This window comes from Bos taurus, chromosome 24, assembly GCF_002263795.3.
Source record: "Bos taurus isolate L1 Dominette 01449 registration number 42190680 breed Hereford chromosome 24, ARS-UCD2.0, whole genome shotgun sequence".
NCBI classification, from domain to species: domain Eukaryota; kingdom Metazoa; phylum Chordata; class Mammalia; order Artiodactyla; family Bovidae; genus Bos; species Bos taurus.
This window is the reverse complement of record NC_037351.1, coordinates 39,799,201-39,824,553: the sequence shown is the minus strand read 5'-3', so window position 1 is coordinate 39,824,553 and position 25,353 is coordinate 39,799,201. Positions and strand designations below refer to the sequence as shown.

The window sequence follows — 25,353 nt, the reverse complement described above, 5'->3', positions numbered from 1 at the left end:
GTCATTTTTTACCATCATGAGCTCAGTAGTCCTCTTCCCCATGTCTCTTTTTTTCTGCTTCTTCCTACCTTCAAACACTTCATTTCCCTCTGGCCCTTTGGCCAAGCTGCTGTCTTTCCTCCTCCAATACTTTCCAGTCTACGACGACCACTCAAATGACACTTCTGTCCTTAAGGATTCCATTGTCACTTTTAAGAAACAAGTAGCTATTCAGTTTCACTCTCTGACACTGTGCTTCCAGTAACGCCCCCAACTCGACAATTGCCTTAGTAGGCCTATGCTGTCTCCTTATCACTTTATAATTCTTCTGAAAAATTACTTACCTTTGGACTCCTGGCCTCTCTACACTTGGATCAAAATTATCCACTCAGATAGAGTCTCCTTGGGAAACAGCTGACAATAAAGCTTCCCAGCTCCTGGCCTTCACTCACCTTATTGTTTATGAAGATCCTTGGGCAACCGGGATCTTCAGAAAGAAGGGAGAAGATCCCTGCCCTCCATTCACAGAAGATCGGTTTACATGTGCTGAAGCACTGGACTGCACTGCTGTACTCTAACCTTGGTCCACACAGTCACTGATGCTGGAAGGTACAGTCATAACTAGTCACCATGGAGCCAATGGAAAGTTGCTCTATGCCAGTGTTAATCAGGATGATGGAGACAACAGCCTACCATGCCCTGCTTAGGGACTTAAACATCTTGACAGTGTTCTCTCTTTCTGAGCCAGCACGGGTTCTTTAGACCTTAGCATTTAAATTCACCTTGATTATGATACCCAATACTGAACCATATTCATCTTTAGTTCCCACTAAATGGCCTCAACTATCCAAAGAGGTTTAATCTCACCATGATAATGACGTATCATTAGAGGTTTCCCTATAAAAGTTGGATGTGTGGTATCTCTTGGGGAGAAATTGCTGTAAGGTTTGAAGATCACATTTAATAGAAGTGAATTTCATTAAAGATGTAAGGAAAGTAATTACAGCTTCAGAGTCACATGGTCAAAGACAAATTATACATTCCATCCTATAATAATGTTTTAAACAGACATTTCTTCCTAACTATCTGTTACCTTGCTCCTTCACGACAATGGACTTATTTGTTATAAGTAGATATCCAGAACAGAGCTGGAGTCCTTGCAAACAGAGAATCAATTGTATGGCGTATTTTAGAGCTACTGAGGTGATACTTAAGCACCTGTTCACTAATACGTAGACCAGAATTTGACCAAATCTTAATCATGAAAAACGAGTACGTCTCTGTGTGTCAGCTTTACTATTAACACTCCTACAGGAATTTCAGCAAACTCTTTGTCTTTTATGGACAGAGACAGTATTTACCAAGACAAAAATCGGTATGCTTGGGGTGAAATGTTTCCGACTAGACTCAGAAACATGCAGAAGGCACAGCTCCAGGAAGACCATCAGAATTCAAGCTTTAAAACAACAAGAAGACACCTCAAATCATTCCACTTCATTTCTCCAAACGTTATCCTTTCAATTGTCTTAAAAACATTCATTTTACTAAAAGTAATTTTTAAAGATCACTCTCTAACTAAACCACATACTATTGCACATATTCTATTCTTCCAACTACGGGCTGCATTTACTGAATAAGCTGAAAATTCACAGTGTGATACAGAGTGAATTGTAGGACTGCGTTATCCCTAAGAATCACAAATAACACAAGGGACAGAGAAGAAAAATAGGAACTCAACTTCAATTTGGTCTCACTGAAAACGCGATACTTGCTTTTACTGTCACTTTATATTAGATAGAACAGCAATGTCCAAACAAAATTTTTTAAAGGCTAATCTGAAGATTTATTTTTAATTAGACACAAGCAGTGACTCTCACATCAAATTGATTTCTTACTTTAACCTTTTACAACTGTGATACTGTATTGAAAGTATGCAGAAACATTTAATGGTTTCTTTCAAGGACACTCCTTTAAACAAAAAACAAACGACAACATCAGCCCTCAGGTACCATTTCACACTGGGCACCTGGGTATCCACGAAACTCTTATTTCTCTGCGCCCTCCCAAATTACAGCCTTGATGCAGAATCGCTTGACTAATTCTGTAAGATACAAAAGCTACTGATTTATTAAGAGAGGCCTGAGGCTCTATTTTTACTTCACCCAACACTCCTATGCATACTGCTTATCACAACAATAGAAAAAATCATCCTCTGTCAGTGAGTCAAAGACAAAGCAGACAGAATGATTATGCGCATATAAAGAGGGAAAAATAAATGCTCATCCTGGTGGGATGCTACTGAGGCACCTCACAGGAGCCTGCCCTCTGCGTTCCTGAATTGTGGCCAAGATGATCAAGACGTGCTGGGAGGAAGAAGCCACGGCGTGGTCGCCTATCTGTGCTCCTCCACTGAGGAGGCAGAGCCTGGGAGTCACCATGCTGCGATTCCAGCTAAGAACCGGCCTGACACCGGGTGAGGAGTTTCCAGAGCCCACCACACAGAATCCCTTCTGTTTAGACAACATCCTCATGGTGCAGGGGCTGGAGGGGGCTCGGTAACTGGCCCTACTGAGCCGGGAACCTGTGTTACACTGCACGAAGTCTGTGTTCACTGAAGACACGAATGGTCTCGGACGAAGAGAGAAAAGATTGTGAGAGACACAGGATCAATGGGCATACGTGCCAAGTCATCAGTCGCGTCTGAATCTTTGTGACCCCACAGACTGTAGCCCGCCAGGCTCCTCTGTCCATGGGATTCTCCAGGCAAGAATACTGGAGTGGGTTGCCATGCCCTCCTCCAGGGGATCTTCCCGACCCAGGGATTGAACCCGAGTCTCTTAAGTCTCCTGCGTTGGCAGGCAGTCTTTACCACTCGTGCCCTCTAGGAAGCTCAGAGACAGGATCGGAAGCAAGCTCAAATTTGAAAGTTAAGCTCTAAGCCTTGGTTCACCTGTGATGCCAGTGATGCAACCAGAACAAATAAGAAGGTCTGTTTCACTTCACTGTCTGATTTTGGGTCTGGGCTGTGCTGTGCTTAGTCGCTCAGTCCTGTCCAACTCTTTGTGATCTCACACACTGTAGCCGCTCAGCTCCTCTGTCCATGATGATACTCCAGGCAAGAATACTGGAGTGGGTGCCATGCCCTGCTCCAGTGGATCTTTCCAACCCAGGGATCGAACCCATGTTTCCCACATTGCAGGTGGATTCTTCAGTCTGAGCCACCAGGGAAGCTTGAATTTGGGTCTAAGGACCTGATAATTTATAACACTCACATTCTTTTGAGACAGTTTCAGAAACTGTGGTTATTCAATTCAGTAGGGGAAAGAATTCCATTTGGCCCCACTCACGTTTTCCTCTCAGAACAGAAATGAGGATTACTAAAAAGCACGGCTGCGTAGAAATCTCATGAGTCTACCAAGGGAGAATGGGCACTGGCCAGTTTGTAAAGGGAGTTAAAATTAAATTCTTAATACAATTTAACATCAATTAAATGCGTGTAATGAGAATGACCACCCTGAAAATTAATCTATTTAACAGTTAAAGTACAATCAAATTAGTCTGTTCTACAAATGTAGTGCTCCTTCCTTTCTAATTAATCATTATTTTATGAAGTTGGACTTCCCAGATGCCTGGAATTCTTTAAAAGATTTGTAGGCATGTCTTCAAAATGGGGTAGGGGGGCGGGGGTGGGACTTCCACGGTGGTCCAGTGGTGAAGACCGCCTTCCAATGCAGGGGGTGCAGGTTCGATCCCTGGTAGGGGTTGCTGAAATCCCCCATGCCTTGTGGCCAAAAATCTAAAACTTAAAGAACAGAAGCAATATTGCAACAAATTCAATAAAGGCTTTAAAAATGGTCCACATTAAAAAAAAAAAACCTCAAAAAAAAATGAGACTTTGCTATTTGCTATTTGTTATAGTAGAAAAATTGGTTTCTTGTCTTAGTAACTGCCAATTAACTTCATAACTCTAGATAATTCCAAGGAAAGGAAAGCCATCTGAAATCACAAAGGAAAACGACATGCCAGGTATCACGGTTTATACCATCGCAGAGACAGCACTCGTTTTCTCTGTACGGAGCCACTACGACGGAGCCACCACTGCCCCTGCAGGGTCTGGTAGGGCCATCTCCAGGTGGGCACACCAGGAGAGAACCAGGAGATCCTTTAGACACCCCAGTAAAGTATGTGTGAACCCATCGATTCGAAGTTTTCTTGTTGACTCAGCTGGCAGGGCTCATTTTGCCTTTCAACATCCCAGCGCCAACAATCTCAATTTTTGTGTATGTTCCTCATGGCCATCATTTCCCAGTGTTTAAAATTATATCCTCTAATATCCTGTGAATCATCCCTGGTTACGGAGTCCTAAATTAGACGCTGCATTTTCACTAAAGGAGACACATTATGTCCAAGAATGACTGCCTCAAATGAGGTCATGGACACTCTCGTTTTACAGTATGAAAAACAAAAGGCACTTCCTTTTTCTTTCGCGTCCCAGGGATTTTTTTTTTTTCCTTTTCAAGAGAGAAAACCTAAAAAGTGAAAGCATAAGCAACTGGTCATGTGGAACCTGACCCTGATTAGCATTTCTTGGTGCTTCTTGGTGTTTCATTTTCTCTTTCTCATTGTGAGAAACTGCCTTCTGTGAGAAATTTAAAACTAGAGTTGATTATCTTGCTTTCTAGTTTGGTGGGAAAAAAAATCATATATGGCCCCATCCACTCCACTTCATCGGCGTCTATGGGGCATGCTGCTGGACAGTGAGAAGACGGGGACGCATGGCGGCTCCAGCACGCGGAGGGCAGCACACACTGCAGGCATCTACAGAGCAGTCACGGCATCTTTATCATTGGGAATAATGACTGGAGGGCAGCACAGGCCCCGCATTCACCAGGAGCACGACGGAGAGAAACTGGACACAGACTGGAGGGGAAGGAAGAGGAAAAGGCATTAGGGCAGATTTTTCTAGACAGCATAAGCTGTGGCCCAGCCCCCAGGGATGACAGGACTGAAGCCGCTGAGACAGGAAGGAGGCTCTTCAGGTAAGGGAACGAGGGTGTGTAGAAAGCAGGCAGAGAATGCAGGTGAAGAAGCACAGGCTCTGCTATATTGTGTGTGTGTGTGTACGCGCGCGCGTGCGTGTGCTCAGTCACCCAGTCGTGTCCGACTCTTTGTGACCCCATAGATTGTAGCCCACCAGGCTCCTCTGTCCATGGGGTTCTCCAGGCAAGAAGACTGGAGTGGGCATACTCCAGGGGATCTTCCCCAGCCAGGGATTGAACCCACGTCTTTTGTGTCTCCTGCACTGACAGGTGGGTTTTGTTTTTTTTTTTTTTGCCACTGCACCACCCAGGAAGTCCGGAATATGTGTATTTTACCACAATTAAAAAAAAAAAAAAAGGCAGCAGCAGCAGCATGGGTTTTGGAGTAAGGCTGCTCTACTTCACTGGGGCAAATTACTTACCTTCTGCATCTGTTTCTAAACCTACAAAATGAGAGGCAAAACAGTACCTACTTCCTGGGTGTAAAACCCCCAGGGTTTAAACCCTGGGAGTGAACCCCCAGGGTTTCACTGGGGCAAATTACTTACCTTCTGCATCTGTTTCTAAACCTACAAAATGAGAGGCGAACCAGTACCTACTTCCTGGGAGTGAAACCCCCAGGGTTTCTGCCAGTGCCAGAAAGCACTAGAAGCTGAGCTGGCTTTATAGGAAGTGCCCAGAGATGGGTGAGGGCATGGTACCTTCACGGGCTGGAGAGTTTAAGCTGTCTCCTCCTACAGAGAAGTCCAGGAGACAGAAGAAGAAAGCCAGGAAAGAGAATTGAGCCGAAGGCCATTGTTTTGAAAATACATTTTTTCTTTTTCTTATTGTGTATATACATGAGGCCATGGATATTAGCTAATTATAATCATTTCACAATGTATGTAATCATTTCACATAGTCAGATAACTATGCTGACACTCTCTCTATATACAGAGCTATATGTTGATAATATCTCAAAAGAACTGGAAAAAAAGTTATTTAAAATTTTTTAAAGAAACCACATTTTGAAGGTAGCACTTTTTCCTTTCTGAGGTCCTCACTGAACTTTAAATGAGCACCAAGGGTATATCCGTGAAGCTACCTAAACTTGACAATATGAGAAAATCTGTTGGTGCAAAATAATTACGTCTTCCAGTGTTAAAATTCTTTTTTTCAAAGGACAGACTAACCACACTGCACTAAATGTGCCTTCTGTCCCCAGACCTGAGAAGGGCTGCAGTCCTAAATCAATGGATGCCACACATCCCACGAACACCCGTGTCTGGTTACACACACGTCATCTGACAGCCTGTGGACAGAGAAGTGTCCTGTTGGAATACCGCATGTTCTATGGAAAGTAACAATAAGACAATATGAGAAGATGTACCGAGTCCTTCCCATAAAAAATGGCAGATAAATGTTAGAATATGAGAGACTTGAGCTGCTTAATATCTGTTTCCTCATTGGAAAAACAAGGTTAGATGTTTTCTAAGGACTCTTGGGACCTCAAATATGATATAAACTGCTTGATGAAATCAAACTGATTACATACAATCAGGCTGTATGTAATCAAGGCACAATATAAAACCCTGTATAAGGAGAAATATCTGTCCAGTCCAGAATTCTGTCAGCACCGCCAGGGAATCACTGTAGGCGAGAGCAGTATCTGTTTGGCTCCTTCATTTCTAACTTCCCTATAAAGACATGTTACTAATTTGCAACTCCTGACTTCAGCTCACCTTTCCTGAATCTATTTCCACTGTGGTACAGCTACTGAATAGATAATGTGCAAACAGATCAGGTCAGTTGTTTGCTCTAATTAGCTTTCAGCTCAAACTTTTTTTCCTGTGGTTACAATTATATTGGTCAGAGATGGACCAGGGGCTTTAACTCCAATCTCAGAAATGCTTCATTGGCATAAGCACACATCTTCCTGTCTGTCTGGGCACACGAGACTAGGGACCAGCAGTCTCAAGTGCAGAGCACACGCCTGCACAGGGATCCAAGCAAAGCACTAGGAACACCCAGCAAACTCCCATTCAGGACACTGGGCTTGGACTGTGGGAACGAGGGTCCAAAAAAGCCAAAACGAAACAATTTCTCTCATCTCACTATTAGAAAAGTTATGCGATCCCCGCCCCCCACACGTGAAACACTGAAAGATTTCTGCTCCCTCTAAACCTTCCTTGAGAAGTGGCTAAAATGCAGTACTTGCGTTAGATGCTGCCTGCCGTCGTTTTCAGCCCTGAGAACAGAAACACCCTTTTCATACAGGGATTATTCCATAAGCTCAAGAACTCCCAGCTTCTGCCCCACCGACTTTCTCACACCAGGCGGAAATGCCCAAGTCCAGACACTGGCCATCATGACCAGGCCACCCGGAAGTGTCCTGCCTGGGGGGACACACAGAACAGCAGGCATTCTAGCTGTTTTTATACGGAACTTGTCCACACTTGTTCAGCATTCATCTCTAGGTCCTGGGAAACACACTTGATATCATGATCGCTCTCTCCAGGTATATGAAACGGTCGTGCTAGCCACACGTGTAAAGATATCCTGGATGGAAGCAGAGAGGAAATTTTGAATAATCTGACCAACATCTTCTTAACCTGTGGTCCATGAACCATCTGAAAAATGCATGCAAATTTGCACAGCATACATATGTGTACTTTTCATAGAGGTCACTGGTTTTTATTAGCATCTCAGGAGAAGGAAATGGCAAACCACTCCAGTATTCTTGCCTGGAGAATCCCAGGGATGACGGAGCCTGGTGGGCTGCCGTCTACGGGGTCGCACAGAGTCGGACACGACTGAAGCGACTTAGCAGCAGCAGCAGCAGCAGCAAAGAGCTCTAGGACTTGAAAAAGCTAAGAATTACATGATAAAAAATAATCCTTCTTGTTTCGATATGTAAAAATATCACTCAGGTCCCCATGCTAGAGATATCAAGAAAACATAAAGTACAGCCCCTTTGGTTCTCATTTGTGTATCTTTAAGCAATTAATTCTAAATTAAAAGATAGCATCTGCCATGCATGCTGTTTGTGAAGTTATCTTGCTTCAGTAGTTCATCAAATAATTTTGACAACACAATTTATAATTTGACTTTAAATAAATTTATACACACACACACACACACACACACACAAAGATATCCTGTACATAAAATAGTTCCCCAAAATAGGTATTGATGCAGTAAATGGTTCATTTAATTGGATACTTGCTAAAACTGAGGTCTAATCCCACTTGGGTATGTGGAGAATTCTATTCTAGGGGTAGCATAATTCCAGGAAGATGGAAAACCTGTAACTGGATCTCTTCTACCACCTTCCGAAAACAAATAGGGGTGCATTCCATTGGCCCAGCAGCCGCAGGCTTAACTGCAGCTGACCAAGTTTGAGACGACCTACAAAATCTGCTCTGTTATTAGCAACATTCTTGCCTTCATGGAATTACCAGAATGCATGTGATAGTCAGGGTTTCATTAGTGTTGAGCTAGTCTTCTCCCCACCTGCCTGTATCCCTCTGGTGCACAATGCTAGGAAAATTCTGTCATCCACAACACCCAGCTGTGTCATCCAACCACAAGCCAAGCTAATGAGGGTAAGAGCTATGCTAAATGTGAAGCCTGAGGATGGGACTCTGGCTGAAGCACTTGGATTCCAGCATATGCTTATGATTACCATTAAGCCAGTGACTCCCACGGGATAAGCTATTTTACATGGGTTATTTTTGTTGTGAGGGGGTGGGGTTGAGTAGGGGGTGGGTAATAAACTGTCTTACAGTTCTAAAACAGTTAAGTTTATGCTCTGGTCTGATTTTCGCAAAACTAGTTTTCATTCATTTTGAAAGAAATTTATACAGAGTTGAAGACACCCATGGTGAGGTACTCTCCTTAATTTACTTTCATTGGTTTGGCCATAACAACTGACACATCTTTGACCACTCGCTGAGCCAATCCCACCCTGCAAATAAAACCTTGCAAATATTTGTATAGACGTTTCCACTACTTCCCTCACCAATTCTGCAGGACATCCGAGCTAGATTATGAGACCCCTTGTACATCCTGTCTACCCCACACCCTACCCATACACCAATAAACCTACATTACCCAGTATACCCACGCGCCCAACTTAAACACCATTCCTCTAGGAATTAAAGCTTATGTCCTCTCCAGGAGGCATAAAGCTGAATAAGACATGGTTCCAAAGCCCTCAGGCTCCCTTAAAAGCCCCTCAAGCACAGAAACTCCATCCTGTTTAGCTGTGATCCTTCACAGTACCCTCAGGAGAAGACACTCAGAAGACAAGTGCTAAGAAAGAAATTCAAAGAAACAATAAATGGATGAATGAACTGAACGACAGAGACTCTAGAAGTCTATTTTCTTAGTTAATTTTATTACTTATTTTTCTCACTAAGTCTACTGCTAAGTCACTTCAGTCGTGTCTGACTGTGTGACCCCATAGACGACAGCCCACCAGGCTCCTCTGTCCCTGGGATTCTCCAGGCAAGAACACTGGAGTGGGTTGCCATTTCCTTCTCCAATGCATGAAAGTGAAAAGTGAAAGTGAAGTCCTCAGTCGTGTCTGACTCTTAGCCACCACATGGACTGCAGCCTACCAGGCTCCTCCGCCCATGGGATTTTCCAGGCAAGAGTACTGGAGTGGGGTGCCATTGCCTTCACACACATCATTAAAAGAATTATTTGGACAAAAGTGTTTATTATACTCACTGTTTAAAATCAATTAATGTGTTGCTAAATGTAAAACTCTCGTTCTTTCTTAGCCAACCCTTGGTTTGATTTCCAGAAGTCCAAGCAAATTGAGCAGGAACCAAAAACAAATGTGCTTACTTCCCAATTTTGCCTGGGTCTACAACAGGGCTTCCCTGGTGGCTCAGAGGGTAAAGCGTCTGCCTGCAATGCAGGAGACCCGGGTTTGATCCCTGGGTCAGGAAGATCCGCTGGAGAAGGAAATGGCAACCCACTCCAGTATTCTTGCCTGGAAAATCCCATGGATGGAGAAGCCTGATAGGCTACAGTCCATGGTGTCACAAAGAGTCGGACATGACTGAGCAACTTCACTTTGACTTTCACTTTCACAACAGAGCTGAGACTCCAGATTCTAATCCTGTGACGGGTTTTCATCTAAACCTGCTCCCTCACCTGAGCCTCTCCTTTACGCAACAGCCAATGCCTGTGGACAATTGGATGACAAACACTTATAACAATAAAATGAAACCACCAAAAGGCCTACATACACTTTTTACTATTTTCAAGCTCTAATGAAATGATGTGTTTGAATCTCAAAAACTATTATTCTGAGTAAAGGAAGGCAGACACAAAACAGTATCTACTATTATGTTCTGTTTATACGACTTCCAAGAATAGGCAATACTGACGTACAGTGGTAGAAGTCAGAAACTGGCAGGATATAAACGGGGTGTGAAGGAGATTCTTAGAGTGATGGAAATGTTCTGTATTTTACTTTGGATGGTAGTTACATGGGTTAAAAGTCAACTAGCTGAATCAACTGTGAATTTTACTGTATATTGAGCATATCTCAACTTTTAAATATATTAAGTACATTTAATACATTAATACTTTTAATACGTAAGTACATTTAATACTGAAGCGGCTACCCACTCCAGCATTTTTGCCTAGAGAATTCTATGGACAGAGAAGCCTGGTGAGCTACAGTCCATGGAGTTGCAAAGAGTCAGACACGATTGAATGACTAACACTTTCACTTTTTTCAAGTGACTATTATCACTAAATAAAAGCTTTTTTGAGGCTGTGTTTTCAAAAATGTTGAAGATCTTTAAGATCATTGACATTACATTAATTTCTTGCCATAGGAGTGGTTGAGGTGATGAGAGACAGGAGAAGACAGGGTGGGTGGTTTTTGGCCTCCATGCCCATCTCTCTCACAGGCACGTGCCAGCAGTAAGTCCTCAGATATCTCAACTGGGGGACCTGGTCTTTCACAAAAGCTCAAAAGCAGAAAATGAGGAAATAGTTGAAACATATTTTCCTCCTTAAATTGCGTGTACGTGTTGCTGGACTATTGAAAAACACAGAGAAAACATAGAATATGCTCACATATTTCTTGGAAATCTCTGCTTTATTTAAATCATATTAAATTTATTCTAATTTTGTGCCAATATAACTAGAAGTATGATATTAAGAAAATTTATCTTTCAAAAATTAAGTTATGAATAAATACTGTTTTAAATGTGGACAGAAAACCATAAAAGGCCATGGCACTCTTCAACAGTACCTAACACCCCTATTAACTGGGCTGTGTGTCTTAGTTGCTTAGTTGTGTCCGACTCTTTGTGACCCCATGGACTGTAGCCCGCCAGGCTCCTCTGTCCATGGGGTTTTCCAGGCAAGAATACTGGAGTGGGTTGCCATTTCTTTCTCCAGGGGATCGTCCCAACCCAGGGACTGAACCCAGGTCTCCTGCATTTCAGGCAGATTCTTTACTGTCTGAGCCACCAGGGAAGCTATTAACTGGGCTACCAACTTACAATCACATGAAAAACAAAAATCAGTTCTGCTTATTGGACCGGCTGTATTTTTCAAAGAAAATATGAAAGACACAGACCTTACTGACAAGTCATTCTACCTTTGGTAGCTTCTTTGAAATGAATCAAATTTTGGTTAAGAGTAATCAAAGGTACTACATGAGACAATACATGCTTCCCACAGAGACCACAGAAGTACCCAAGAGATCATCTACACAAGAGAGCTAATGGAGAAGGGGAAAGATGTTATTACAAAATGAGGGCAGGTAGGAGTCCATGTTTTGGTTAAAAATCCAGGATTATCTGATTGCCCTCTTTACCAAATTAACTGTAGAGAATAAGAGAATTTCTGAGTTAGGAGGGATCCTAGAGGTCAGCCTGTAGAAGTCCTTCATTATCCTAATGAGAAAACTGGACATGTAACCAAGCTCATTCTGCCTCCATCATTTTCCCCAGACTGCACAGTGAGTGGTCCCTCCCCCTTGGCTGGTCTCCTGTTACCAGCCTCAGCACACCAGCAACCATGGCTACGTGTACTGTTCCTTTTCCCCAGACTGGTGCTCCTGACAAAACACTCTTCCCAGTCTCCTTCCTCCTGCTAATCCAGGCTCATTCTTTAAGACTTAATCTAGCTAGGACCCCTCCCAGATGCCTTCCTTAACCACATCTTATCCTCAACAATGTAGCCCCAAGCGTTAGTTACACCTTCTCTGCTTTCCCAGAGCATCTCATGAGATTTTCCTCCACCATTCTTCCCACCATTCAAAGACTGAATGTCCACTCTGGGTCTGGGGGCTAATGCTGGGACACAGAGAGAGAGAGACATCACTTCTACCCTCAACGAGCTGTACTTCAGATGCCACTGAAATGCCTGATGACAGTCCATCTATTCTCACTGAAAGACGAGTAATCATTTTTGCAGCCCCAGGACCTGATAGGGTATATGGCATACAGAGACTCAGTAGAAGGTTGCTCAATTTCACTTTTATTGTAAAAATCAGTTTAAATTCTTCTTGTTTTAATAAGCGAAGTGACCCTTGAGCAAAATTTAATCTTTAAAACAATGGAGGCCATATTTACCTTCTTTTTATTATCCATGCTGCTCTCAGTTTTATGTGTCAAGGCATGTTCATTTACAATTGTTGCCAGCTTTGATTTCTATCTTTACTTCATAGCATATCATCAAAGAGTTTATGTTTTCCTATGACGAAAGGCTAGTTTAGTAGATTCTGGGAAAGCAGGTAGTATGCAAAATCAGGATGGTATATTCTCCAACACAACACCAGTCCAACATTTCTAATACTTCTAGGTTCAACATTATAGCCAATTATGAAAATATGATCATATATTTAAAATAGCTTCACTATTATTTAGTGAATTAATTGTTCACTTACTGAGTAAGCATGTATGCGCCAGGGACCCGAGATGAATAAGACATGGTCCAGGGCATAAATAACCTCCTCATCTTTAGAAAGGTCAGCCACATAAGTCTTACTATTAAGTAGCGGGATAAGCATAATAAGAGGAGTATAGAGGCAGAGAAGGCACAGAGGTGGAGTGAGCAGTGTGGCTTGGAGAGGAGGCAGCCCTCACAGAGGAAGCAACACTGAGATTTTGGAAGACTTCCCTAACAGCTCCTCGGCCCAAGGAGAGGCCACATCTACACAGATCAGCCCCCGCAGGGTTTACTCAGCAGCAATTTGTTAAGACTCTTACTGAGTGTCAGGCTCTTTAACGGAGGAGGGGGAAGGCAGTGAGAGTCAGCCATGAAGTAAACAGTGCTCCCTTCCCAGAAGCGCTGACACACCACTGTGGGCCTAGTGATAAAGGCTCATCCTACACGCAGAAATGTTATCACGGGATTATAAGCAGGAGCTCAAGTGTGTTCAAGTCTTAGATTTTAGAAGTGCTAGGTTTCTTTCTTGACTTTTGGCCAATATTCAGTTCATTTTAAAAGCTCCGCTCTTGGTCCTGCCTTCCTCTTTCCACCTTCCCACAGCTAAGCTTTGACAATAGGTTCCCCTGGCCACCTCTGCTTCCTGACCTCAGTCACTCTCCAACCTGTAGCAAACAGGCTTCCCCCTCTCATTTCCATCAGACCCAGGCTAGCAAAGGTCTCCATTGTTATCTACACTACAAAGTCTGTGGACAATGTTTAGTTTTGACCTTACTGGTCATTTAGATACCTGATACAGCTGTCCACTCATTCTAAGTCTGATGCCTGAGCTTCCAGAAAGTTCCCAAATAGTCTCCATCAGGGGTCCCCAAAGCTCTACCTGACTCCACCTGGCGCTGCTCCTTGGGTTCCACCTTCGCTCCACTGCTGTCTCTACAGAGACACTATAATCTCCTGCCAGATCTCATCCAGTCCCAGTTTTAACCATCTCTCAAATGCTGAAGTCTCCCGCGAGTAAATAGTTTAGAACTCTCAGCCTTGATCTCCTGCCCGAGTTTCCAACTTGTATAGCCAACTATCAGCTGGGTACTGGATGCAAAGAACCAACTCATTGGAAAAGACCCTGATGCTGGGAAAGATTAAAGGCAGAAGGAGACGGGAACGACAGAGGACAATATGGTTGGACTCAATGGACATGAATTTGAACAAACTGGGAAATGGTGAGGGATAGGGAAGCCTGGTGTGCTACAGTCCATGGGGTCAAAAAGAGTGGGACATGACTTAGTGACTGAACCGAACTGAACTGAGCTGGGTACAGCAGCTGAGTTCCAAATTTCACAGGCTAAATTTCTCCTGTTCACTTTCTGCGCATCCATCAGAATTCTCAATTTCAGTTCTTGTGACCCCATGGACTGTATAATTTTCCAGGCCAGAATACTGGAGTGGGTAGCCGTTCCCTTCTCCAAGGGATCTTCCCAATTCAGGGATGGAACCCAGGTTTCTCGCACTGCAGGCAGACTCTTTACCAGCTGAGCCACCAGGGAAGCCCGAGAATACTGGAGTGTGTAGCCTATCCCTTCTCCAGCAGATCTTCCCAACCCAGGAGTCGAACCGGGGTCTGTGCATTGCAGGCGGACTCTTTACCAGCTGAGCTATGAGGGAAGCGTCAGTTCATAACACTCCAAAACAAAAACTCAAAAGAGTTTTTCCTGGTCCCCTGTATGCATTAATCACCAAATCACAGCAACTTCATTGCTGTTTTCCCCACAGGCTTCCCTTATTATTCCCTTGTATCTGTATCCTCGTCTAGACTCTCATTGTCTTTACTTGGATCGGTGCATTAGCTTTCCAAAGTGTTTCTCTGCCCCACAATTATGGTGCACCTTAAAGCTATCCGTTCCTCTCCAGAGAAATAAAGACACAGGGGGATCCTGGAACAGAAGCAGCAAACAGTTACAAGACCACAACTGTGAATTTATGGATTTTAACCCAACAGCTCTGAAACCAGATTAAAACTGCAATGATCTGAACTGGGTATGAGCAGAGAGGTGGGAGTGGGGAGTGGAAGAGACAAAAGAAGAAATAAGTGTAAAATTCAGATGAACTGAAGAGAGTTCCTTCTTAAGACCCCTTCAAAAGTCCTCTGAGTAGCTAAGTATTGTATTAATACTTCCATGAACTCTAAAGAGAATGGGTGCTAATGTTCCTTAACTTCCACAATAAAACTGAGTATAGATAAGAGTAGTATCGTGTCTATTTAGGACTGTATAATTGAAACCAGCTTCTCCTAGGCTTCTTCTAAACAATGACTCATGTTGTTTTAGCTGGTGTTGACTCACTGCCCCACAAAGGATGACACAGCTTTAAACAAGCAGAGCGTGGCCTGCTTTTTCCAATTACCAGCTTCCAGCAACTGAAGAGGGGGGAGTCCTCTGGCATGGGGCTTTCTGCAACTAAGCACAATTTTGATTTTACCAAAATAGTTGCCAAGTGGACCTTGTAATCACTGAGCTTTCTAAGTGAGGAGGAGAGAAGTGAAGTTGTGGTATGTTAAAAATCACAGGGGCCAGGCATCATCTGTTCTTTCAAAACAGAATCTGCGGAAACTTAACAGTCAGCGCTTTTCCCATTTAATTGCCTGCTCGACTGAGGTCAGCAAATGTTTTTCTTTAAGATGCCAATGAAAAGTCACAGCCAGTGTGTTTTCGAGACTCTCCAAGTTAAGTCTGGTGAGATAACGAGCATGGGGAGTCGTAATAGTGTTTGAAAGGAAGCTAAGGAAATGTCGTTCTCATAACGGTCACCACCTTTTCTCCAGTTCTGGACATTTAATGGTCTCCCATCAAGTCTCCGGTTTCCCCCGCCTCCATGTTTTCCTTGTTGTTGGCCTGACTGCTCCCAGAACACATTTGTCCATGCCTTGGGCCAGCAAAGGTGCCGAGGTAATGAGAGCGGGTGACCAGAGGTCGGCAGGACAAACTCAGAGCCCTGACGCATTCCACAAGGCCCCTTTCCATTCTTTGCTCCCCAGCTGAACCACAGAGATTAGTCCTCACTCATTACTTTTTTTGCAGGATGCTCAGTTCCTATTAGTAATATACTCTGAACAACTCGGCTGGTTAAAAATAGAGAACACTTCTAAAGACATGGCAGTTGGCAGAGAAGCCCAGACCACACTGTTTATGTATAACTAAAATGACCGTCCAGTCTTTAATAGTTCCAGTGTTCTGAAAAACAAAGCTGATCAAAATGAATCCCCTGGAAAATGAACACAAGTGCCTGGAGGCCACTCTGTGGACTCTGACCTCTCCAGAAGATTCAAGTCCAGACTGCAATGAGCCCTGGGTTTGTTTTCTAAACAGAAATCCTTGAAGCCCAATTTTGGTTCAGCATCATCCGTGGCTCCAGGGTCACTGAGGGACAAGGACTGTGCTCAGGCGGACAGGAGACTAGGGATGGCCCGGAGTCCAGACTGGACTGTACAATCTAGCTCAACTTATCCTAAGTTTTTGAGCAACATTTAGAACAGACCTGGTCTGCACAAAGGCAAGGTCCAGGAGCTGCTTATCCCTTGGTTGGTTTCAGAGTCAAGATAAAGTGAAAACCTGACTGAATATTAGGAGAGACAAAAGGAAAACCCCGATAATTCTCCTGGAGCCTGTTTCTTGACCTGCATTAAGAACTACGTTATAGATCACATGGAAAGAACAAAATGAAACATATGTTTTTAGCCGTAGAAATCAGTCTTAGTAGTTAGAGAAAACAACTGATAAAACTAAAATGAAAAAATTCTAAGAACATGAACCTACAGGTTAAAGGATTAAAAAATGCCTTCCCTTCCTTCTGCCTAAAAAAGAGTCCAGGGAATATTTCCTATAACCCCAAATTGCTTGGATCTCACTTTCATGATCAAGCTGACTTCTATAATACATTTTGTCCATTTTTAAAATACTGTTACCTAAATGAGACTGCAAGAGGGCAAGAATACAGCTTTTACATTTAAAAAAAAATCCCATTATTTCCCTTCAAGGGGTAACAAAATTTCTCAAATTATATCCATTCACAATTAACCTACTCCATGCTTATTCCATTTAAACAGAATAGTCATGATTGCAAAAAAATGATTAAATCAACACTAAGCATACACATGCTAGTAAAGTAACACTCAAAATTCTCCAAGCCAGGCTTCAAATACGTGAACCGTGAACTTCCTGATGTTCAAGCTGGTTTTAGAAAAGGCAGAGGAACCAGAGATCAAACTGCCAACATCCGCTGGATAGAGAGTTCTAGAAAAATATCTATTTCTGCTTTATTGACTATGCCAAAGCCTTTGACTGTGTGGATCACAATAAACTGTGGGAAATTCTTCAAGAGATGGGAATACCAGACCACCTGACCTGCCTCTTGAGAAACCTGTATGCAGGTCAGGAAGCAACAGTTAGAACTGGACATGGAACAACAGACTGGTTCCAAATAGGAAAAGGAGTATGTCAAGGCTATATATTGTCACCCTGCTTATTTAACTTATATGCAGAGTAAGTACATCATGAGAAATGCTGGACTGGAAGAAACACAAGCTGGAATCAAGATTGCCAGGAGAAATATCAATGACCTCAGATATGCAGATGACACCACCCTTATGGCAGAAAGTGAAGAGGAACTCAAAAGCCTCTTGATGAAAGTGAAAGTGGAGAGTGAAAAAATTGGCTTAAAGCTCAACATTCAGAAAACGAAGATCATGGCATCCAGTCCCATCACTTCATGGGAAATAGATGGGGAAACAGTGGAAACAGTGTCAGACTTTATTTTGGGGTGCTCCAAAATCACTGCAGATGGTGACTGCAGCCATGAGATTAAAAGATGCTTACTTCTTGGAAGGAAAGTTATAACCAACCTAGATGGCATATTGAAAAGCAGAGACATTACTTTGCCAACAAAGGTCCGTCTAGTCAAGGCTATGGTTTTTCCTGTGGTCATGTATGGATGTGAGAGTTGGACTGTGCAGAAGGCTGAGTGCTGAAGAATTGATGCTTTTGAACTATGGTGTTGGAGAAGACTCTTGAGAGTCCCTTGGACTGCAAGGAGATCCAACCAGTCCATTCTGAAGGAGATCAGCCCTGGGATTTCTTTGGAAGGTATGATGCTAAAGCTGAAACTCCAGTACTTTGGCCACCTCATGTGAAGAGTTGACTCATTGGAAAAGACTCTGATGCTGGGAGGGATTGGGGGCAGGAGAAGGGGATGACAGAGGATGAGATGGCTGCATGGCATCACTGACTCGGTGGACGTGAGTCTGAGTGAACTCCGGGAGTTGGTGATGGACAGGGAGACCTGGCGTGCTGTGATTCATGGGGTCACAAAGAGTCGGACACGACTGAGCAACTGAACTGAACTGAACTGAAGCATAATATCTACTGTGGGAGAGTTACTATTGCTGGTTGCTAAGTGGGGATATGATAATGCTGTCCCTGCTCTCAATAAACCTATAACCAAATTGCAGCAGAAAAACACTAAATCCATAATATACAAAATAATGTTTCAAGATTTAAATAACAGGTTATAAGCACCAGTTTCTGAAAGACCGTTATCACCTTGCTATGTGATCTCAGGCTGATTCTCTGTGCCTCAGTTTCCTCCTACATCACTGGATTGTGGGAAGGATTAAATGAGACAGTGCATGCCAAGCACGGTAAGCTATCAATAAAATGAGGACTTTTGGGGGGGAAAAAAAAAACAGAATTGACACCACAGGACACATGTGATGAATTACCAAATGATCATTATTGTTATGGTAGGTGAAAACTTCTGGCTACAACTGTCAAGGAAATCTTCAGAAAGGAAGCTTAGTCCTTTCTTCTTTAACAACATTTATCCTCTTCTGTTTTGCTTTATATCCCCAGCCACTTAAATATGGGTTCAGTCCCAACCACTGATCTGTTAACTTTGGCTACTCTGTTGGTTTTTTTCAGTATGGTAATGAAGGCGGGGAAAAGTGCGAAGGAAAGAGATCAAACATCATATTATTAGTTAAAATGGCATTTTAGTAAGTTTAACCTTTTTGTTCTAAACACCTGTCAGGTTTCTCTATAGCTCTAAAAAATATAAATCTGTTGATCGGTCTTTGTATAAAGACAAACACATGTCCATTGTTTTCTAAACACTGAACAGGAAACTTCGAAGGAATTCTTTTCCTTATACATTACAGAGTTACAAGAGCAAATCTGGTCCACTGACCAGAAAATTTAAGATAGGAATAAAGATTTCTCTCTTATACATAAAAGATATACAACTCAGAATAACTAAGACGGTACACATAGATCTCAGGTGTTGGACAATTTAAAACTACTACATACTCCTCTCTTTGGTTTCCAGTTCCTCCTTCTGCTTCCTGTCCTTGGTATTACGTGTTTGTGTGCAGTCATCATCTATCTGTCAAAGGGATCAGAGATGGAATGCACAGGTTTAATCAGTTATTAAGAGCAACACGAGACACCACAGCTGGTTCTCAACTTGACATTAGTAGATGTCCTCCCACGCTTGGAATTACTTGGCAGTGAATGTCTGTCAAATGGACAGTTTTATCTGTAATATTCATTTATTGAAGACTGATGTAAAACATCTGATACTCAAAGAATATGTCATAATCTGTGAATATTTAGGAAGATGATATATAATAAAAACAATCCACTACTTTTAGTTTCCACTCTAAGTTTTCCCACATAACGTTAACATTTTGCTGCACATCCTCTAATATTCTCAGAACAATGGACGCATGGAATTCCTTGTTATAAAAGACAGAACATTATACAAAACCCACTAACTCAAGTAACCAGACCACAGCAAAACATGAACGCAAACAAGAAAACCAAAAAATTCGCAAAGAAATGGAAATAAATGCTATCAAAATTTCTCCTGAGATTATATATTTTAGTCGTTTGAACAGCATCTTCTTTACACAGTTCTAACCAGCTTGACTATCTAATCAAAAGTAAATCACGAAGCATGTTAAAAATAGCAATATTAGAAAGAACAAAAGTACCACTAGTGGCTTTAAGATCTGCCTGAAAATAAAGAAAAAAATAGCAACAATAAATAATATTTAAATTAAATTACATAAGCAAGAAAACAATACACCAACATACACTATTTACTTTTTTTATCCTTTAACTTTATATTGGAGTGCAGTCAGTTAACAATGTTGTGACCGTTTCAAGCGCACAGCAAAGCAACTAACTCTAAGCTATTCACTTGTAAAGCAAACAACTTCACATCAGTCAGTGCCTATACTATAGCACTGCAATTCTCGTCTTAATGAGGACAGTCATTGAGGTTCTGCACTATTTGTAGATACATTTGACTTAATATTTTCATCCAAAGAGACTTAAAAACAAAACAAAGTCTATCATTTAATTCTTCTGAGAAACATTTTATTCTCTTCCATTGCTTTTCTATAGACCATTTTACTTCTATTCTTGGCTAGAACTGGTATCAAGAGACCACAGATTGAGAAAACAGAGAATGGGAATGATCTTGGAAGTGAAATTACTTGGTTTAAGGATGAAATGAGAAGAAATTTTGATTATATGCAAACTAGAATGTTTATTTCGTGTGACACATCTGCAAACCATTCAAGTAACATCTCAGGACACTGCTAAGGGGAGAAGATTCCCATCAGAGCATCCTCGGTAGCAAATCAGACAAAGTGGACGCTAATACCCACCATCCCCGAACACAGCATTTAATTCAGCAACTTTGCTTCAATCGTGTCTGACTCTTTGTGACCCCGTGGATTGAAGCCTGCTCCTCCGTCCATTGGATTCTCCAGGCAAGAATACTGGAGTGGCTTGCCATGCCCTCCTCCAGGGGATCTTCCTGACCCAGGGATCAAATCCACATCTCACATCTCCTGCTTTGGCAGGCAGGTTCTTTACCACCAGCACCACCTGGGAAGCCTCTTTCATACTAACCTTTAACTTTATATTGGAGTACAGTCAGTTAACAATGTTGTCATTGTGGAATAAAATTTTGCTTCCAAAAAACAATGTACTTTGAAAATTAGGAATTTTATCATTATAGGTTTCACAAACTCAGACCAGGTAAAACTAACCCTTTTTATTGTATGCTGTGGCAAAGCTGAAAAAAAAAAGTAGGTTAAAATATATTGGTTGACTTTTTAAGGGCAAAAACGGCACATATAATAAAACTAGAGAGAATACTGAATGTAGATTTTATAGTTTGTAAAATAAATGTAGAAGGAATGAGAAAAATAGAAAATCATTAGAACATCACTGTAATAAATGTTATTGGCAAGATCCATATATGGACAAGAAAATCAGAGGAAGAAAGTTTGAGGAGTTAACAGGATGTTAGCACCATCAAAAATTATCCCAAGATACTGATTAATTTACATAGGGAAACCTGTAACAACCTGCAAACAACACCTTAACCAGGTGATGAGAGCTAACATCAACAAGACCGTGACATTATGAACCCCCAAAATGATGTACTGAGAAAGGCCTGACATCATTCAGTGAAATTCTCGCCCAAAATGCATAACTTCTATCCAATCAAGAGAAGACATAAGACCAATCCAAAGTGAGGGACTGCCTACAACAACCAACTGGTCCTTCTAAAGTGGCAAGGTCACAAAAGACAACAGACCATCGTGGATTATGCAGGAGGTTTGGGCATCATGACCAAGTGCAATACGGAATCCCAGATGCAATCCTACAACAGAAAAATCCCAATTCTAGTGGGAAAAACTTGTGAAATCAGAATAAAGTCTATAGTTTCGTTACTAGTACTGTTATTGTTTAGTCACTCAGTCATGTCCAACTCTTTTCGACTCCATGGACTGCAGCCCGCCAAGTTCCTCTGTCCATGGGATTTCCCAGGCAAGAATACTGGAGTGGGTTGCCATTTCCTTCTCCAGGGAATCTGAAGCAGAGCACTCAAAGCCGGTGCTCTGGGACAATCCAGAGGGATGGAGTGGGGAGGGAGGTGGGAGGGGGGGTTCACGATGAGGGGACACATGTACACCTGTGGTGGATTCATGTCTATGTATGGCAAAAACCACCACAATATTGTAATTATCCTCCAATTAAAATAGATTAATTTTTAAAAAATTAAAAAAAAAAAGAGTTAAGGGAAAGTTAATGATTCTACAACACTCTAAGTTCCCTGAATTTGTTTGGAAACATTAAGGATTAATGATCAGGGAGAACAGAGCAAGATAAAAATGGACAGAGCAACTGGCAAAATATTTAGCCAAATGACATGATCAAAGGAAATGTGCCAGATGTTTTCCAACAGCTCTACACAGGGAGCCACCTACAATCAGCAAGGACCCCGCTGTAAAAAGAAACCAGAGACACCTACTCCAGTTTCAACTATCGTATGAGGAACGATCTCTAAATACCTTATTCTCTCCGAAGAATTCTAGTTCCATTACTCTTTCTGAATCCTCTAGAAAGTATACCTACTAGGCCCCAGAATTTGGTGTACCTGTGTATATGTTTATAAGCTCACATGGACCTACATTAATACTTAACTGAATGAGAGCTGGCACCTTGAAATAAATGTCTTTTTATAATTAATTAATATTTTTCCAGAAAAGTACCCATAAATATGTCACTAAAAGTTGTTAATTTTAGTCTTCTCCACAAATAAAATATTTACTTTCTATTCATCACTAATTCTAGTTTAATCAAATCATCCCCATTAGGATGAATAGTTATGCTATTAGGAAACAGTATGGCCTGGACGAAAGTTTTAAAATTGCCGTAGAGTTAGAATTCCTAGGATAACCTTGGGGAGCTTCTCTATTTGTTTTTGAGGAACAGCTGGCTCTTTTTCCTACTCTATTTTTGTCCTCTTTCAGGAAGTTTATGGTATCTTTGGAAAAACATCAGAAACACTCATGGTCATTTAAACTGTACCTTCACCAAAAAATGTTGTATATGTTATTTGCATATAATTTAGGAAACCTTTGAAAAACAAAATATCTACCTTCATCTTCAGCTACTTTTCATTTTCTAAGTGAAATCATTTTGAACATATATTTCACTCTCGATTCTGAATAAAGGTCTAGGAACTGAGCTTCCTAAAAATCACATGATTCTAAGGACAACTCCAACCATCTGTTTTAACAGAACTGAGAATTTATAATCCTTCATTCTCTTTTATCCTTACAACAGAATGTAAATATAGATGTTTGTGAAATAAGGAATTGCTTTTTCTCTCCCAACAAATGCTTAGTACTTGAGTGTCTTTCCTGCATGAGTAAGTATGAAAAATAGGTATCAAAAATATTTTACTCCTCTTGACATCAACAACTGTGATTAAAAGCGGTAATAGTCTCTTCCTTGGTGTCAGACACTAGTCTAAGTAGCTGAAGCAGGCTCCCCAAGGTCACATGGTAGAAAATGGTGTAAGTGATGAACAGAGTCTGGCAGTCTGACCTCAAGCCTGAGTAACTGGCAAGTGTACTTTATAATGGATACTTTAATAAAATAAAATGGGCAGGCCCCCCAAAAAATTACAATGGACACCCATCTTCAGTGTTGAAGAGTAACAGGGAGAGGTGTGAAATGGAGAAGCCAGGACGCAGCTTCAGCCTGTGCAGGCCTGAGTTGTTGGATCCTTTGTGTTTTGTTTTTTTTTTTAATGGGAAACTGAAGTTCATATCTGAAGCCTCTTGATTTTGAAATGTTACCACTTATTTCCAGCTTTTTTCTAAAAATCCTACTGGTCTGAAAGGTACAAGGCTACATTCTCAAGGCAGGCTCTTTCATTTCATTCATCGTTGTATCACTAATGCCTACTGTGTTTCTGGGACATAGTAGGTGCAAATAGGTTGACTCATGCTGTTATAAATGCTTCCATTTTACCTTGGCCATTTGGTAGGAATTCATTAACTTACTGAGCTCCTGCAGTGGCTGGACAATGATCTGGGCACTCAGGATACAACAGTGAAGAAAAGAGAATAGAAAAGAGGGCGAGAGAGAAAGAGAAAGGGAGAGAAACTATATCTTAGTGGGGAAAAAGATAGGCCAAAAGAAAAAAAAAATCAAAAGCACATAAAGTTAGATGAAGTATAGGCTTGGAGAATAAGCAGATGACTTGCTCTGAAATAAACTACGCTACCCAGAGCTAAAGAATGTTGATACTCAGGAAATCAGATACAATAGCCCATGCTTCCTAGTGCCACCCTGGTCACTACTCCACAAATATGCTACACATATGTAAGCAATTTCAAGGAGAGGGTACTCTTGAAAGAGAGAGTGCTCTCTTCATAAGTGGAACAATACATTCTTGCTCCTTGGCTTGAAAGGGAGTATTGATCAGTAGTTAGTGAGTCAAAGGTTAATAATTCAGGCCTGATTATTTCTGTTATCAGACGCATGACTGATGGTGTCCTCAGCTCCCTGTAAGAACAGGGACCCCCTTTGGATTGCTGTTACTGAGAACCGAGGAACTGAGCTATTCTCTCACAATTCGGTTGCAGGGGGCAGGGGTCATCTATCTCTTGCATCAGAGGGTGAGGGGCACAAATGTTCCCCCACAGGGGGTGCAGGGCAGTCACCAAAGATGCAAAGTTGGGGCAACATAAGTCTAATTGGCAACTGTACGGTAAAGCACCAGCTGGGATAGGCAACTCCTGCTCTCATATATTATTATCCCAGAAGACCGCATGCTGAGCAGATGGAACTTCTCCAGTCTGCTTTGGAAAGGGATGTAATTTCGGATAGCCCAAAGGGCATGATCTGGCTCCACTCTTAGACAGCTGCAGAGGGCTACAGACGGGGGCAGCCACACCAGGACCAGCTAGCAATGTGCAAACCCGGCGCCCACCTCTCACCAGTATGTCTATTTAGTTCCTCATAATCTGAGTGATTAGAGTCGACCATCATGCTTAGAAAAGAAAATACCCGAAAGACAAACACATGTTTGTACCTTCAATTAGCCTTTAAAATAATGTGCATGGCTCTTAAAACTGGAAGGAAAAAATGTTATTTTCTCATTGTCTTTATATAAAAATTAGATTTCACTCAACCTGCTCTTTTTGAAAGAAATGATATTTTCTTTGTTAGCCAAGCCCAGCCCAGGTCTCATGCCAATGCAGGTTGTTCTTCTCATGGATGCTAGCCAAGAGGATACCTCTTGAAATAAAGTCACAATCTGCTAAAAGTCTTGCAAGTCCATTAAATTAGGAAACAAGTAATCCTTATCACAACTAAAGATAAAAGCAAGAGGAAAAAATTACTGAAAATAAACATGCAGAAAAGTACACCACTCAAACTCCCCATTGGTAAAGAAAACCATTGCTCAATGGATGCATGGCAGATAGTCACATTTAAACAAATACTATTTCCCCTAAATATGTGTCAGAGACATCAAACCATCTCACTTACTAGTGTAATATATCTGA

The 25,353-nt window shown here is 41.8% G+C and overlaps 1 protein-coding gene across 1 annotated transcript in view; it reads right to left on the bottom strand.

Annotated features, from left to right (window-relative positions):
• ARHGAP28 (Rho GTPase activating protein 28) overlaps positions 1-25,353 on the bottom strand; it is a 139,704-nt gene that overhangs the window by 113,025 nt on the left and 1,326 nt on the right. The gene's annotated exons all lie outside the window — the stretch shown is intronic.